The following is a 16656-nucleotide window of genomic DNA, read 5'->3' on the forward strand; positions in this document are numbered from 1 at the left end:
TGGGGTGTCCCATTGTAGGCTACAGCAGTACATATATGCTTATTGAGTGTTACTACTGGTGAATCCAACCCCTGAATGAACTGTAGTACTACCTGAAGCTGTATGCCTAAACAGCACAGTATGGTGTATGTACACATGTCCTGGAACCACTCTTTTGTTTATTATCCATAGTCCTCCAGATGACATACCTCAGGCATAAAGTCTTGTAACTACTGACACACAGTACTGCATGGTACACAGGTAAAGGTCATGTGTGTTGCCATACCTTTGTATCTGGTATGTATGTCTGATATGTGTGTGTGTATGCCTGTACCTTGGCCTCGGTCATAAGTGTGTTACAGGATATAGGTGTGTATCTAGCAACATGTATAGTGTAGTACAGCAGTATGCCACCTATATTGATGAATGGGCACATATGTTAGGCAGGGGTTTGCCATCAATGACTAGTGTGGTATACTGGTAATACTGTGACTGGTCTTTACAATCATTGCAATGGATTACATGTTACATTATGCATTAGCTTGATATATACCCCCTGTGGCTAGGTGGTGCATTGTGTCACATACAGTGTGCCATGTACTGTTGTATAGTCTTACATATGGTTTATCTTTGTTGCTGTGCAAAACATGGTTTGATATATAGAGTGTGCCAGGCACTGTCAGGCAGTTGTGGGTTGAACACTGACATGTGGTGTTGAAAGTGTGTATCCTTTGACAGCCAATAGGTTGCTATATATGGCAGTTAAATGATATCTGTACTTTGGAATATTAAGTGTGCCACTTGACTTGCTCACACATATTGTTTTATTGTCTTCCAGGGTCATGGCCCACCATCATAATCCCTCATACAGCCCAGCAGAGGATGAAGTTATAACAGACACCATGGTTCAGCACTACGGCATGTTGTTCTCAAGAACCAGCCAGGACCAGCATGAGCAGACTGCACTGTGGCAAGACTTGTCCATAGGGTAAATGACATAGGCATGCATAACCGGACATATGAGCAGGTACGCCATCACTGCAGTGATTTACTTAGACATGTCTGGCTGCATGCATCTGATATCCATAGACAACAGCTTGCCACAGGTGGTGGGATAGCCATCCATCCCCCACTCACCAGAGTGGAGAAGCTGCTCCTGAGCCAGGTGGCTCCTGGCCAACAACAGCAACAACAACAACTAACATGCATCATATGGAGACCAGAGCCACCCAGCAAGTTGACATGGAGCGTGCAGGTAACATGGCATAGCTGTACACTACTGTTACCTCTATTGGTAGATCATGCTTATGCGAGATGTGTAGTGTGTAGTTACAAGATGTGGTGCCTAGTGTTGTGCAATAATAATAATTTGGAATATAATATGCAGGCCTGTGACTGTCAACAATCATACTACTGTAAGATTGCAAACACACAGTAGCAATGCCACAGTTGTTGCCACTGGCAGACTGTCTCATATCCTTGTAGGTCCCTCTGGTGTGATAGCAAGGCAGCAGACCCATGCTGGTGAGTGTGTTCTACATTTAATATTGCTAATTAAATGTGCATGTCATAGGTGAGGTGTAGGCCATGTACACGTCACACACCAGCGCATAATGCATGCTGTGGATGTTTGCTGTGTGACTATGCACATCTCAGTAATGTGAGTATCTGACTCAAACACATGCAATACACAGAGCCTCCCACACAATTGTGGCAACACTGTAGTGGACTTTGGATAGGCAGAGTCAATACACATGCACACAACACACACAACTGTGTCATACGCAGTACACATTAACATGCTACACATGACGTATTCAGACACATGCTGTAAGGTCACACTTCAGTATCCTAAATGTCATCCACACAGCACACATAATATTCCTGAGGGGTAGTGTCCTCTCATGTGGCTGTGCGACACTCTTCAACACATAACACAGTCATGTTAGGCAATGCCCCCTACTGGGCACCTTACGAACCCATGTAACAACTGGCCGTGAAATGGTGAATGTAGCCATGGTACTGCAGTTCAGGTACAGCATGCTACGTGCCGGTCTGGCACACATTAGTAGCTTTGAGTGACCACATGATGCTGCATGATGATGTCACATGGTACTACACCACATCCAGTTACAGTGGCCACAGTACTACACATATCATTAATTGCTATGCACATCAATGTTGTGTGTGTGCAAACATATGCACCAATACACAATATGCATAGCAATCACCATTTGTACAAAGTGACATACATGTCTTGTAATACTTTTGAGCGTATAGGTCACATGACACATATTGTGTATGTGTGATGTTTAATGTTGCAGTTGTGTGGTAGCATGCCATGTCATGGCTGGCACTGGCATGTCCACAATATGTCCTACACTCACCATAACCACTGTACAATGGCTATGTTGAGCAATGGTATTCCATCAGGTATACATGCACCACTCATCCTGTGTGCATACATAGCATGCATGTGCTAAACCTGTGTCCACAATTGTCTGCTAAAGACACATATGCTCTAATCACAAATGGATATCTATGTAACACACTGATACACATCCAGCCATGGTATGTATACCTGTGAGTGATGGTGCACAGGACATTGCAGAGCTGTTAATACTCGCACAGCAATGTTGTGTCCATGTACACATTGCATTCCAGGGTGAGGCCAATCACTGAACAAAACACACATGCATCAAAGCCATGTATACTGTTATTAGCAAGGGCTGTCTACACTCACACTGCATGCTGTTGAGCAACACATGTCCTGCATGCTGTCACGTTTGATATAAATGTTTGGCTTGTGGTACTGTACCCCACCATCACACGCTATTGAGTATGTTCTGGATTGCTGGTGGTGTGTGTGTGTGTGTGTGTGTGTGTGTGTGTGTGTGTGTGTGTGTGTGTGCGTGTGTATGTGTGTGTCTGTTGTAGTGAGGAGTGTATTTGTGTGCATGTGTTCGTGTGTGATATGTGTGCATGTGTGCATGTGTGCATGTGTGCATGTGTGCATATGTTCATGTGTGCATGTGTTCATATGTTCATGTGTGCATGTGTGCATGTGTTCATGTGTGCATGTGTGCATGTGTGCATGTGTTCATATGTTCATGTGTGCATGTGTGCATGTGTTCATGTGTTCATGTGTGCAAGTGTGCATGTGTGCATGTGTTCATGTGTGCATGTGTGCATGTGTTCATGTGTGCATGTGTGCATGTGTGCATGTGTTCATCTGTGCATGTGTGCATGTGTGCCGATGTCATGTACAGGTCATAAAGTGTGTTTCCTGTTTCCCTCTCACAGGTGCTGATTTTGGGCTGGTTCACTGCAGCAAAGAAACTGATGTCACTGAGCATGATAGTGATAATGATGATAGGTGTGTTGAGGCACAGGCATGTTTCCAGGGTCTGTCATTGAGCCAACAATCAACAGTACACAAGTGTCCACCCCATCCATGCACACAGTCATACTGCCAATACATCCATCACCAATGCCCATAGCTGAGGGACAGCGTACAGCCGGCATTGGCCAGGACAGTGCAGTATCTATGGCACATGCATCCCAACACAGCAGCCATACCCAGATGTCTGTAAGGGTACCACATAGGCAGATGTCCAGGGATTCTCATCAGAGCACTGCTGGCCATCATGCCACTGGCAAATGTGCCACAGGTCTTACAACCTCATGCATGCTCCAGACTGTCATGGAGGCACAGGCATGTATGGAACGGTACACCAGACAGGGACTAAGGGCATAGAGGGCACATAAAACTGCTTTAAATGACAGTATCCATGACCTAGCAGGTGCCATCCGTAATTACACTGAGGTCATGGTTAGACGTTGGGGTGAGACATTTGATGTCCTCCGCAATGTCATGTCCATGTGTCAGGATAGTGCAGGATGGGTGAGTCATCGATGTGGACATATGCCAGCAACAACAGCAGCTGGCAGTCGCCACGGACGTCCCTCAAGTCACAGCTGCTCCCGTAGTGCCTATACCAGCTCCAGCAATGTTGGGGATGGGCTGTCCATAGACCGTCCTAGAAGACCACGTGCACATGGCTCTGGACAGTCCCAGCAGGCACCTGGGTCCAGTGTACATCCATCTACCTCTGGGGATAGTACCCAGTCAGGCTTAGTACCTGATAGTGTCAGTAGCACCCCTGCCAGGCACAGGTACCGTATCCGTGGCCAGAGACGGTGATCTGTAAAGCCTGGCAGGTACAGTCTGTGGCTGTCCCACAAATACCCGTATATGGCAGCCACATGTTGGAACTGTGTGCATACAGACACACACACACACACACACACACACACACACACACACACACACACACACACACATAAACAAGACACTTAGGGCTACCACATACATGCACACATTATATCAACATTGGCCCATAGCAGTACTCTTGGCCCTCACACACACACACACACACACACACACACACACACACACACACACACACATACATGTCAATTGTATGGCTCACTGTAGGCCTTTGGCAAACCAACAACACACCCTGTGCATATGATGAAGCATGTGCCACCTCCTGTCATCTGTGACATCTATGCAGGAACAGGCTACCATGGTGCTGATGCACAGGGTGACTTTATAGCAGTATAGCAATGTTAGCATGTTGTCAGCAGTAGAGTATAATGATATGCTTGAAGGTGTAGCTGAGCAGGCATGATGCATGTAAGCTATGATTGTCAATGTAGTAATGTTTACACCAGTGTTAGTTCTAAAAGTGTATTGTCCACCCACGTGCCACTTGGCTCATGTGTGTAGTATTGGCAGCATGTGTTAGAGAGTGGACAGTATGTGTGGGATGTGTGTGGCACAGATTTGCAGGTGTACATTTGTGAACATGGTGGAGGTGCACTGTCTGCATGTACATGCATAGTGGACACATGGACAGGGTGACATGCCCTGTATTACACAGTAACACTCCATAGTCTCAACTGGTGGCCAGTATGCATTGTACTACACACATTTCAGAACTTGACTACACATGTGTGTATGACATGGTTTGACACTATGCTGTGGGTGATACTGTTACTATCTGTCATTGTTTTGCATTCTGATAGTATACATAACTTCAACAGCCTGACCATAACCAATCGTTAGATGATGTCTTGACAACTGACACACAGATGTAGGACACACAGTAACATTTGGACACTTCAGGTACTATACTATGCCAGTAACCAGTGGTATTCACCTGCACCCATTACTGAGACCACTCCTATTTGGCATATAGCTCTCTTAGGTACAATCAATCACAGTAGGGATATGTCTGTCCACATGTGGTAATGCATACTGTGGCCTATAATGCATTCTCCAGATGACACACACATCCTCCACAAGGGTATCACACAGACAGATCCCTGTTGTCAAACCCATGCTGTAAAGCTATAAGCCAACCAAAGCATAGTCATCCACCTTTACAGAACATAGTATCCCCACAGTACCACATAGGTAGTAGCCACCAACATGAAGAACAGGTACTGATGTGTACATGCAACCAAGTGGTACGTCATCTCTCCTTTGATAATCACATTTCCAAAGGTATGTTTAAATCCCTCAGTGGATCACATAAGCAATAAGAGGTCTGCATGCATATCCACAAAGGTTGTTGTGCACCTATAATGAATAGCCATCAGTGATAGACCCTGCTGTGTTTGAACAGGTCTGACATCTACCTCAGCCATAAACCCTCACTCACACAATTCTATAGAAACCGTAATGAGTGTGTGTGACACAGTTGACCTAGGCCAGGGATCACTGCAGTGGCTGGCCTTGTCACAAGCATACAGATGTGACCTAAGGTCTGGAAAGCAGCAGCACAGTCTTGAAAAGATGACAGATGTGTTCTTGGAGAAAGCAGGGTTCCCATACATGCAATAATTGAGGTCACATGTACGTATATGTATTTGCCACACAGCTACCTCACATGTGCAATGCACATACTAGTGTCATACTGATATGTCATACAGTAGTAAAAGCAAAACCCACAACCCATTGACCAAAAGTGCCACACACATAGAGCACACACTTGTCAAGTGCAGGAATCAACCCCATACCTAACTGCTTTCTGTTATTACAGGAGTATGCATTTACACGACATGCTATACACATTACTGTGAGTTCTCTTTTCCACAGGTATATTTGTAGGGTGGTGACATCATCAGACCTGACAAAGATTAGTATACCACTTTTAAGGTGTTTGACTACTCTCCAAAAAGGTTGCTCTTCTCCAAGGAAATCATACACAAACAGACACACACACTTGTCAAAGGCAGGATTCAAACCCCTATCTAACTGCTTTATGTTACTTCAGGAGTATGCATTTACACAACGCACTATACATATTACTGTAAACTATTGTTTCCACAGGTATATTTGTAGGGTGGTGACATCATCAGACCTGACAAAGATTAGTATACCACTTTTAAGGTGTTTGACTACTCTCCAAAAAGATTGCTCCTCTCCCAGGAGATCACACACAAACAGACACACACACACTTGGCAAGTGCAGGATTCAAAGCCCTTACTTAATTGGTTTATGTTACTACAGGAATACGCATTTACATGACGTGCCCTACACATTACTGTGAGCTTTTTTTTTCCACAGGTATATTTGTAGGATGGTGACATCATCAGACCTGACAAAGATTAGTATACCACATTTAAGGGGTTTGAGTACTCTTCAAAAAGGTTGTGCTTCTCCAAGGAGATCACACACAAACAGACACACACTTCTCAAGTCCCTACCTAATTGGTTTATGATACTACATGAGTACGCATTTACATGACGCACTATACACATTACTGAGTCCTTTTTTTCCACAGGTATATTTGTAGGATGGTGACATCATCAGACCTGACAAAGATTAGTATAGCACTTTTAAGGAGTTTGAGTACTCTACAAAAAGGTTACTCCTCTCCAAGGAGATCACACACAAACAAACAGACACACACACACTTGTCAAGTGCAAGATTCAAACCCCTACCTAACTGCTTTATGTTACTACAGGAGTACACATTTATATAACGCGCTATACACATTACTGGGAGCACTTTTTTCCACAGGTATATTTGTAGGATGGTGACATCATCAGACTAGACAAAGTGGGTTACATTAGGTGACAATGGGTGGGCTACATAGAAGAAATGTCTAAACACTTTGGCCATGTGATCATCAAAGGAGAGTTCACTATCTAACTGTGTCCCCATGGCCTTCATGACTTTCTCCATACATACTGGAGTACCACCTATGTGGTAATTTGTTTGCAATTTGTTTTAGCAAAAGGGAATGACTATGCATTTTTTGGCATTCTTTTTGGGGCATTGTTTAGACACCAGGTATGTGTCTCTGTAAGCCCCTTCTGGAGGATGTGTGTCTCAGCCATAGAGTCGATTATGGACCACAATTTGCAGTCATCTGCAAACTTGTTCAGCCATACTCCTCCCGTGCTTGCCTGTACCTCTGAGCAGTGTCCACTGAACAGGTGGGGTCCCAGGACCAAGACCTGTGGGATGCCATTTGTGACTGTCTTAGAGTCGGACATGGCACCCGCAACTCTGAACATGTGTGTTTGATCTGAGAGCCACTAGGCCACACATCCTGTGACATAGCTGTTGATGTTCAGGCTGGTAAGTGTGTCCATGATGACAGAGTGGGGAATGGTGTGAAAAGTCCTTAGTGAGGTTCAGGTGGGCTGTGTGGACTACTTTCACCTCCATCTATGTCCTTGGTGACTGTTTGAAGTAAGTCAACTATGTTTAGGAGGCAGGATCTGCCTTTAACAAGGTGAGGTTGTGTAGAGTCCAGTGTCTGGAGGTCCCCAATGTCTCTGTTTATGGGTTCCATGACAATTTGCTCAATAGCTTTGTAGACCAGGCTGAGTAGACATATAGGGCAATGATTTCCAGGTTCTGTTGTGGCACCCCCTTTGTGGAGCTGAATGACTGTTAGTGTATGCCATTCTTTGTATACATACCCTGTGGTACGATTGAGTATGGGCAGTGAATGTAGGTGAGGGTGTAGTTCCTTTTGGGCCTAGTGTAAGACACATGCTGGGACACCATCCAGTCCCACTGATGCTGTGTTCTTAGCTTTGGAGAGGGCTGTCTTTACCTGCATGTCCATGACATCTGGGGCTCTGCATCCTTCGGTGATGGACACAGGCCATTTTGGGGGTGATGGGAGGAAGTTTACACTGAACTTGTCCCCCAGGATGTGGCCAATGAAAGTTGGTTCAGTGTGTTCCTTGCCATTTGTCAGTAGCTGACAGCATATTTGGAAGTTGACACCTACATGTCTGGTAAAGCTACCGCAGGCTTTGTGGTTGCTATTCTTACAGTCCTTGGCAATTTGTCTTTTGACAGTGTCCTTGAATTATTTTATGAGCGATCATTGCTTCTTCCTAATAATGATCAGTGATGCCTTTCCTTTCGTGAAGTTGGCTCTATCGGGTGTTAGTTTCCTTCTTCTGTTGTCTAGCTTATTTATGGCCAATGACCACCAGATTGTTTTCTTATTTTTGGAGGAGTGCATCTTGGTTTTATTTGTGATGTCTCGATCCATGCATCCCTGTAGATGCTCATAGGATGCACTTGTAACTGATTTGGCAGATTGTATATCATTCTCCTATAGTAAGAGGTCTTTGGAACTTTCCACTTTTGTCATGGGACGTGCGCAGTCTGCCTTTGAAAGTGTCTTCACGGTGGTTTCATTGGCTGGGTGGGGGGATGTGGATGTCCAGTGTGATTACTTTATGATCTGATATTACCAGCAAGGGTTTTATCTCTGTTGTGGAACACTGGTACCCCATGTTGGTGATGATCATGTCCAGTATGGTGTCACCTCTAGTGGCCATGATGACCAGCTGTTCCAGGGTGTTAGAGCTTTTAAACTCTAGGAAACATTGGGCAAAGGACATTGTACACAAGTAATTCTGCCACTCAATGTTTGGGTAGTTGTAATCACCTCATATAACGGTGTTTAATAGGACCTTAATATTTTCCACTGTTCTCAAGAATACTGAGTGAGGTTCCTGTGACAAGGTAGGTGATCTGTAGCAGGCTACAATCTGATGAGCAGCTTTGCCCAATCTTAGTTGCACTTGCATGGTCTCCAAGGCCTCATGCTGTGCCACTAACCTGAAGGTGTGGGTATCCATAAGGTAAATGTGTACACCACTTCCTTTTGTATTTCACTCATGGTTTTGGGTCCGAAGGTCAGAGGGATTGTGAGTGTTTTACGTGGAGCATGTCCAACAGCTCTGCGTTTAACATAGCTTTGTATGTTAGGCAGTGAACACATCTGAGTAGGCGATATGCAAGGGAGTACTGATGGAGCATTTTGAGATAGTCTGTGTATGACATGTATTTCAGGCCACTAATGCTCTTTGTGAGGTATTGCTGCAGGCTTTCCAGTTGTTGTAGTTGGCTTGTGAGGTACATAGCAAAAGTGGCGTTGTACTCTATTATAGTTCTAGTGAATCATGAGTAGTGGGGAACAATGTCCTCTTCTATTCTGCATGAGACACATTTTGTGATGAGGTGTGCCACTTAGCAGGGTTTCCTGACTACTGTGGGGATGTGATTATCACTGTTTTGTCCAGTGTCCACCTGTGACCCAAGGTCTCTTGTCATACTTTCAGTGTTAAGTATACTACTGCCTATGTTGTCGTTTTTGGCTATGGAGTTTTTAACAGAGGGGATGACAATGCATCTTTTGGCATTGAGCTGGAGCCCATGGCTTTGGCAACAGCCATCTGTCTGTCTCAGTGAGGCCCTTTTGTAGGATGTCCACATCTTTAATGTTTACAATTATGGCTCCTAGTTTGCAGTCCTGTGGAAACTTCAGTAGCCACAGACCTTCCATGTTAAAGTTTACTTCAGAGAAGTAGATACTAAACAGGACAAGACACAGGAATGGACCTTGTGGTACTGCACTCATCATTGGTCCAAAGTCATACTTGGAGTCTGCTACTTTCACAGTGTGTGTTCTGCAGGTAAGCCTGTTGGCAGCACATCTTGTGACATTGCAATTTATACTTAGTTTAATGGGTTTAGCTATATTTCCAGAATGTGCGGTGGTGTTGTAAGCCGTGGCAGGATCAACGTAGGCTGTCTGAACCACCCTACTCTTGTCAACAGTTCTGTTGACTTCTTCAATGTCATCTATCAGGTTTATGTGACATAATCTGCATTTTACAAACCCAACATGGTTGTGGTCCAGGGTTTGGGGATTACAAATGTAATTATTTATATGTTGTATGATGATACATTCCATGGCCTTGAAGAGTGGGCTCATCAGGCTAATGGGGCGCTAGTTCCTGGGGTCCATGGTGTCTCCACCCTTGTGTAGTGGGGTAACCGACACTGTGCACCATTCAACAGTCACAAAGCATGAGATGAGGCTATGACTGCACATGGTACGTCAGTGTGGTGCCTGTTCGTTCTGTGGTTTGTGTGGAACACAGCCTGTGAAGTTATCTGGTCCCATGGCTGCTGTGATACTGGCTTTGGAGAGTGTTTTTTACCTGTGCAGCTGTGATGACAGCAACTTTGCAGTCTTCCATTATAGAGATGTGCTCTTTCATGGGTGAAAGGGGGGTACAGTTAACACTGATCCTATCTGCCAGGATGTTGGCAATATCAGTTGGGTCTGTATATTTAGTGCCATTGAGCTGTAACTCAGAACAGATCTGAGTGTAGCCATGACATGGACCTGTCTGTTGGGCAGAGATCACCTGAGTAGACAGTATGCAACAGAATACAGATTGGATTACATTCAGTCTTGTTGCATGGGGCAACTGTTTGAAGCCAGTAATCCTCTTGTTAGGGTAGATCAGTGGTATTTCTGGCTGCTGAACGTGCCTAGTCATATTCATCACAAGTGTGTTGTGGTACTCTCTGATGGGTCTGATGACTGATGATTACTGGGAACTTCCTTTGACCTACATGCACAGACCTTGGCAGTTTGTGTAAACACATAGCATGATTTTCTGACAACTTTGTGAATGTGTTTCTGGAAGTAGAGATGTCTATCCACATTTGTCCATGGATCCCTTATCACCTCCGTATTTGGCATGTGTGTGAGTATGCCCAGTATGACCTTTCAGTATGTTGTTGCCTGACATTTGCTATGTTTTGTGTGTGAGCATGCCCAGTATGACCTTTTAGTGTGATGCTGAATGAAATCCACTACATTTGTTGGAGTGTGTGAGCACACCCAGTATAGACATTTGTACTATATGTGCATGGAAAATCAAGGTGTATTTTTACAGCAGGCCTCACCTTTGTGTCATAGATCAACAGGGATCATGCTGTGCCTGCAGGGCTTCCATGAGACACTTTGCATAGACTTATCAACATTTCTACTTACAGGGGACAGAGCTATTCTTTGTACATTTCTACCCAGGGGCACACTTGATTGTTACTGTGGGTGTACATACGATGAGGGGTTCACCTGACACTTATACACATTTGCTCTGCCTGCACTGCTATGTACAGTACACCATTTCAGTCTGTACTGTTGCCTATCGTACTGGTGTGAGGCATACCACTGTCCTACACTTCTTAGCATCCAATGCCACATATATTAGATTGCAACTTCATAGCCTAAACAACCCACATCACACCGCCTGGCCTGATGTTCTCTGTCTGCATAGGCCTTTGGGGGAGGTTACCTATATGCATCTTTAGGGGCATGTTATAGCATTTCTCTGTGTTTGCATTACTGTACAATTGTCCTGCTGTGTTTGCGCTGCTGAAATGCTATCATGGCTTAGTGGTACAGTACTGTGACTATAGTGCACAGTATCCTGGGTTCGAGCCCTGTTACTGCTTTTTATTTTCATGCTGTGCAGACCAGACTGCTTAAGGGACAGTAAAGTTGATATGAGCATGTTTACCTGTCTTTGTTCAACTTTGCACGACTTTGCCCGACCTTGCCCAACATTGCTCAACGTTGCCCGACATTGCGCTAGTTGGCACGGCCAATTTTGTTTACATATACTAAATATTGGTAAATGCTGCTTAGCACTGCTTTATATTGCTTAGAACATGGCAATCATGCCTCCTGTGGTGCTGCAGGACTGCCTATGTCAGATGCACATACTACACTCCCTATACATGTTTGAAGACAGGTAGTGTCAAGTTAGGCATCCCTTTTATTTTATGTGCGAGTCAGAGAGATGTATCATTTCCAGGGTTCCTACTGAGCCAGTGTATGTGCTATGTGTTGCCTCTTTGCCAAGGCCAAGCCATACTGGGCACGCCTCCTTCTGCCTACTGGGGCAGGCTCAGGTTGTTCCTCCTCTGAGTCACGCTGTGCCTGTGCAGGCCTTGGCAATGGTGGGGGGCTGTTTGGCCCTGCCCCATGCTGTTCCTGCTGCAGCTGTTTTTGCAGGATCATATTGTGTGGCATGGCACATACCATGACAATTTGGGTACATGTAGTTGGTGAGTACTGCAAGGCTCCACCAGATGTTTCTAGGCACCGGAACCGTGACTTGAGCATCCCAAACACACACTCAATTACGTTTCGTGTTTGTGCGTGTGCCTCATTATGCAGTTCTTGTTCAGGTGTGTGTGCATTGCTGATGGGTGTCATCAGCCATGGCTCCAGCGCGTATCCAGCATCCCCACTAGCTGACCGTCAGGGATGTCCCCATTAGCAAATGTCTGGTACAGCTGCGTCAGATGCCAGATATGGGAGTCATGGTAGCTTGCAGGGCAGCCAGCACACACATTCAGTATTATGCCCTGGGCATCGTACATGACCTGGCAGTTGATGGAGTGGAAGCCCTTGTGGTTGATGTAGGCCCTACCCCGCTCACCGGCTGGTGCTTTGATGTGTATGTGCATGCAGTCAATTGCACCCACTACCTCAGGGTATTCCACTATTTGCTGGAAGAGATGCATATTGCTGGCCACTACCTCATGGGAATTGGGGAAATATACATGATCACCGACATGTGCTGACATGGCATTCAGGAACTGGTGCAGTATCCTGGATGCTTATGCCTGTGAAATCCCCATTATATCACCAGCTGGTCTCTGGAAGGTACCTGCTGCTAGTATTCTTAGGCCAACACATACCTTGGTTTCCACTGGGATGGGTTCCCCTCTGTTGGTTCTGTGTGTGAGGCATGGCCTGCATGGCTCAACAATTTGCTGAAGGAGCTCTCTGTCCACTCTATAGCGCTCCACTATCTCCAGCTCATGTAGCCCCTGGTAGGTTACCCTGGGTCTGTACACTCTTCTCCGTCCCTCACTGTGGGTTGCTCAGCAACATTTGCAATGGCACCACCCTCAGCATCTTGCACATGTTGCCTTATAATAGCAATGGCAGCCCCTAACAGTTTTTTGTCTCAAGTTAAGCTTTTTAAGTTTTCAATTCTCTTTGTATACTGCAGTGTTGCAGTGTTTCTGAGTAAAACATGGGGGAAGGTTGTTTGCAGAGTTTTAAGTGCTGGGCTGGGCTGGGCTAGTGTACTGCCTGTGTAATTGGCTGATTCTGATTGATTTCATCTGGCAGTTCTGCTAGTTCTCCTTGGTTAACTTCCTACTACTACTTTTCCTTCCTTTTCCCTTTCTGTTTCCACAGGGGGCAGTGCCACGCAAACAAGCACAAACACGTGCACATGCATGCACACAGCCTTACACAGGCTTACACAGGCTTAGGCGGGTGTACATCCATGCACACAGGCTTAGACAGTCTTACACAGGCTTATACGGGTGCACACACGTACACACAGGCTTAGACAGTCGCACACAGGCTTACACGGGTTTACAGGTGCGTGCACACACAGTGTAAGCATCTTTGCAAGACACTTTGGTGGTAGCCGCAGCGTACGCCTTCGGTTTCTGGGTTTCAGTTCAGACAAGTAGAGACACGCCTCTTCCAGTCCTCAGTAACTCACAGCAAACACATGCCACTCTGCTCCAATAAGCTTACAGTCTTTGATACATACCCCCCTCATGATGTCACCTATCTTCTACTCTGTTACTCCCCTAATCCTACTCTTACACTCTAGGGACATGGTTCACATGGCAGGGAAAATTGGGATTCACTATCCTTATACTCATTTGCATAGGATTGCCTACTAATGCTTGGTTACATCTCTCACACTGAGCTTCCCCCCTTAGCAACCACTACTCAGTAGCCATGTTGTCTTCAGCCTGCCATTCACTTGCATGGCAGATGGATATTTGTAATAAAATGCCTATTTTTCACTTTTAATTTTTTTTCTGGTTTTTAGAGCACTCACGTTTGCGCGGTGCTGGGCTACGCTTAAACATCGGAGATTGGGGGTAAAAAAATATTATTTTTTATTATTTTGCAGCACATATAAATGCCAATGGCCTTATATTTGGCCATTGGCATGCTTCCTCAACTGGATGCATTCTTTATTTGGAGCTGTCATTGCTCCATTTAGCTATTTGCAGAACGGTACTCCGTTATCAACGGATTACATTTCTGCAGATAACACTACTCTTACACGGACAGGTTAGTGATTATTGGATCACAAATTTACCTCATTTGTATAGCTTTCAGCAGCAAATGAGGTAATTTGCATACCATAACACTGTCCGTGCAAGAGTAGCTTTAGAAGCTCTCATGCACGCCCCTACTGGCTATTGCTGAATCGCTCAGCAGACATATTGCCTGTCTGCAGTCTTACACTGTTCTTACACTCCGTGCAAGCCTTCGTAAATCTGGCCCCTAGTGTTACAGCTTGTTCTGCAGTTATTTTTGGCTGTTTGAATTATGTAATTTGGAGGTTGATGGGGCCTGTACATTGTTTAAAAAGCCTAACGTTGGGAGAGTAGTTAACAGCTGTGAGAATGTTGCAGTGTTCAATGTTTGCCTGAAGTTTTTAAATGTGGGGCCAGGCACTGTATAAGCACATTGTTAATGCTACGCCTATGTTTTTGGTTTTTACTTTATCCAGGATTATTGTGCATTGGCTGGGGGGGGGTGAGAATTCTGCAGAATGTACTGATATCTTAATGCATGCTAGTGCAAACACTGCTCTGCTGTCTAGGTTTATAGTAGTGTTTAAATATTCCTGATGTTACAGCTTGTTCTGCAGTTTTTTGGGTGTTTGAATTATGCTGAGAGGTTAGGACGTTGATGGGGCCTGGACGTTGCTTAAAATGCCTAATGTTAGGAAGGTAGTTAGCAGATATGAGAATGTTGCTGCTGACGGCATAGATGTTTTAAATGTATACTAATGCAAACCCTGTTATGCTACTATTGTATATAACTGCAATGTTCTGCTCACTGATGCAATGACTGCAATTTTTTCGTTGTCCGTTGTTAATGTATTGAAAGTTTGGGAGTGTGGTTAGGGCCTGTGAGAATGTTGCAGTGTTCAATGTTTGCCTGGAGCTTTTTCTAATGGGGGTCACATACTGTATAAGCACATGGTTAATGCTACGCCTATGTTTTTGGTTTTCACTTTATCCAGGATTATTGTGCATCTGCTTGGGGGGGGGGAGAATTCCGCAGACTGTGCTGATATCTTAATGCATGCTAATGCAAACACTGTTCTGCTGTCTAGATTTATAGTACTGTTTAAATATCCCTGGTGTCACAGCTTGTTCTGCAGTTATTTTTGGCTGTTTGAATTATGCTATTTGGAGGCTGATGGGGCCTGATATCTTAATACATGCTAATGTAAACACTGTTCTGCTGTCTAGGTTTACAGTACTGTTTAACTATCCCTGATGTTACGCCTTGTTCTGCAATTATTATTGGCTGTTCAAATTATGCTCTTTGGAGGTTGAGAGGACTTGTACATTGTTTACCATGCCTAATGTCAGGAGGGTAGTTAGTAGCTGTGAGAATGTTGCAGAAGGTGTAAATGTTTGAATGTATACTAATGCAAACCCTGATATGCTACTATTGTGTTTACCAACAATGTACTACTGATGCAATGGCTTAACTTTTTTCGTTGTCCGTACTTATTGTGTTGAAATGTTTGGAGTGTGGTTAGGGCCTGTGAGAATGTTGCAATGTCCATTGTTTGCTTGGAGTATTTTTAATAGGGGGTCATGGACTGTAAGCACATTGTTTATGCTATGCCTTTTTGTTTTCACTTCATCCAGAATTCTGCCTAGACTTGTGGGGGGGGGGGGGGGGTTAAGAATTCCACAGAATGTACTGATATCTTAATGCCTGCTAATACAAACACTGTTCTGCTATCTGTTTATAGTGCTGTTTAACTGTCCTTGATATGCCTTGTTGCAATGACTTCAATTTTTTCGTAGTCCATAGCTATTGTATTGAAAGTTTGGGAGTGTGGTTAGGGCCTGTGAGAATGTTGCAGTGTCCATTGTTTGCCTTGAGGTTTTTTTTGTAATGGGGGGATCATGGACTATATAAGCACATTGTTAATTTTGTTTTCACTTCATCCAAAATTGTGCCGAGACGGGGGAGGAGGTAAGAATTCCACAGAATGTACTGATGTCTTTAATGCATATTACTGCAAACACTGCTCTGCTATCCAAGTTTTTTGGCTGTCTGAATTATGTTGACAGTTTAGGAGGTTGATGGGGCCTGTGAGAATTGTGTCAAGATGTTTTTGGTTTTTGGCCTGTTCTCTCTCAAAATGATTGCATAACACAATGCGGAAGGCTGAGGCTACTAA

This window comes from Protopterus annectens, chromosome 2.part2 (assembly GCF_019279795.1).
Source record: "Protopterus annectens isolate FY-2018-M chromosome 2.part2, PAN1.0, whole genome shotgun sequence".
In the NCBI taxonomy this organism is placed as follows: domain Eukaryota; kingdom Metazoa; phylum Chordata; order Ceratodontiformes; family Protopteridae; genus Protopterus; species Protopterus annectens.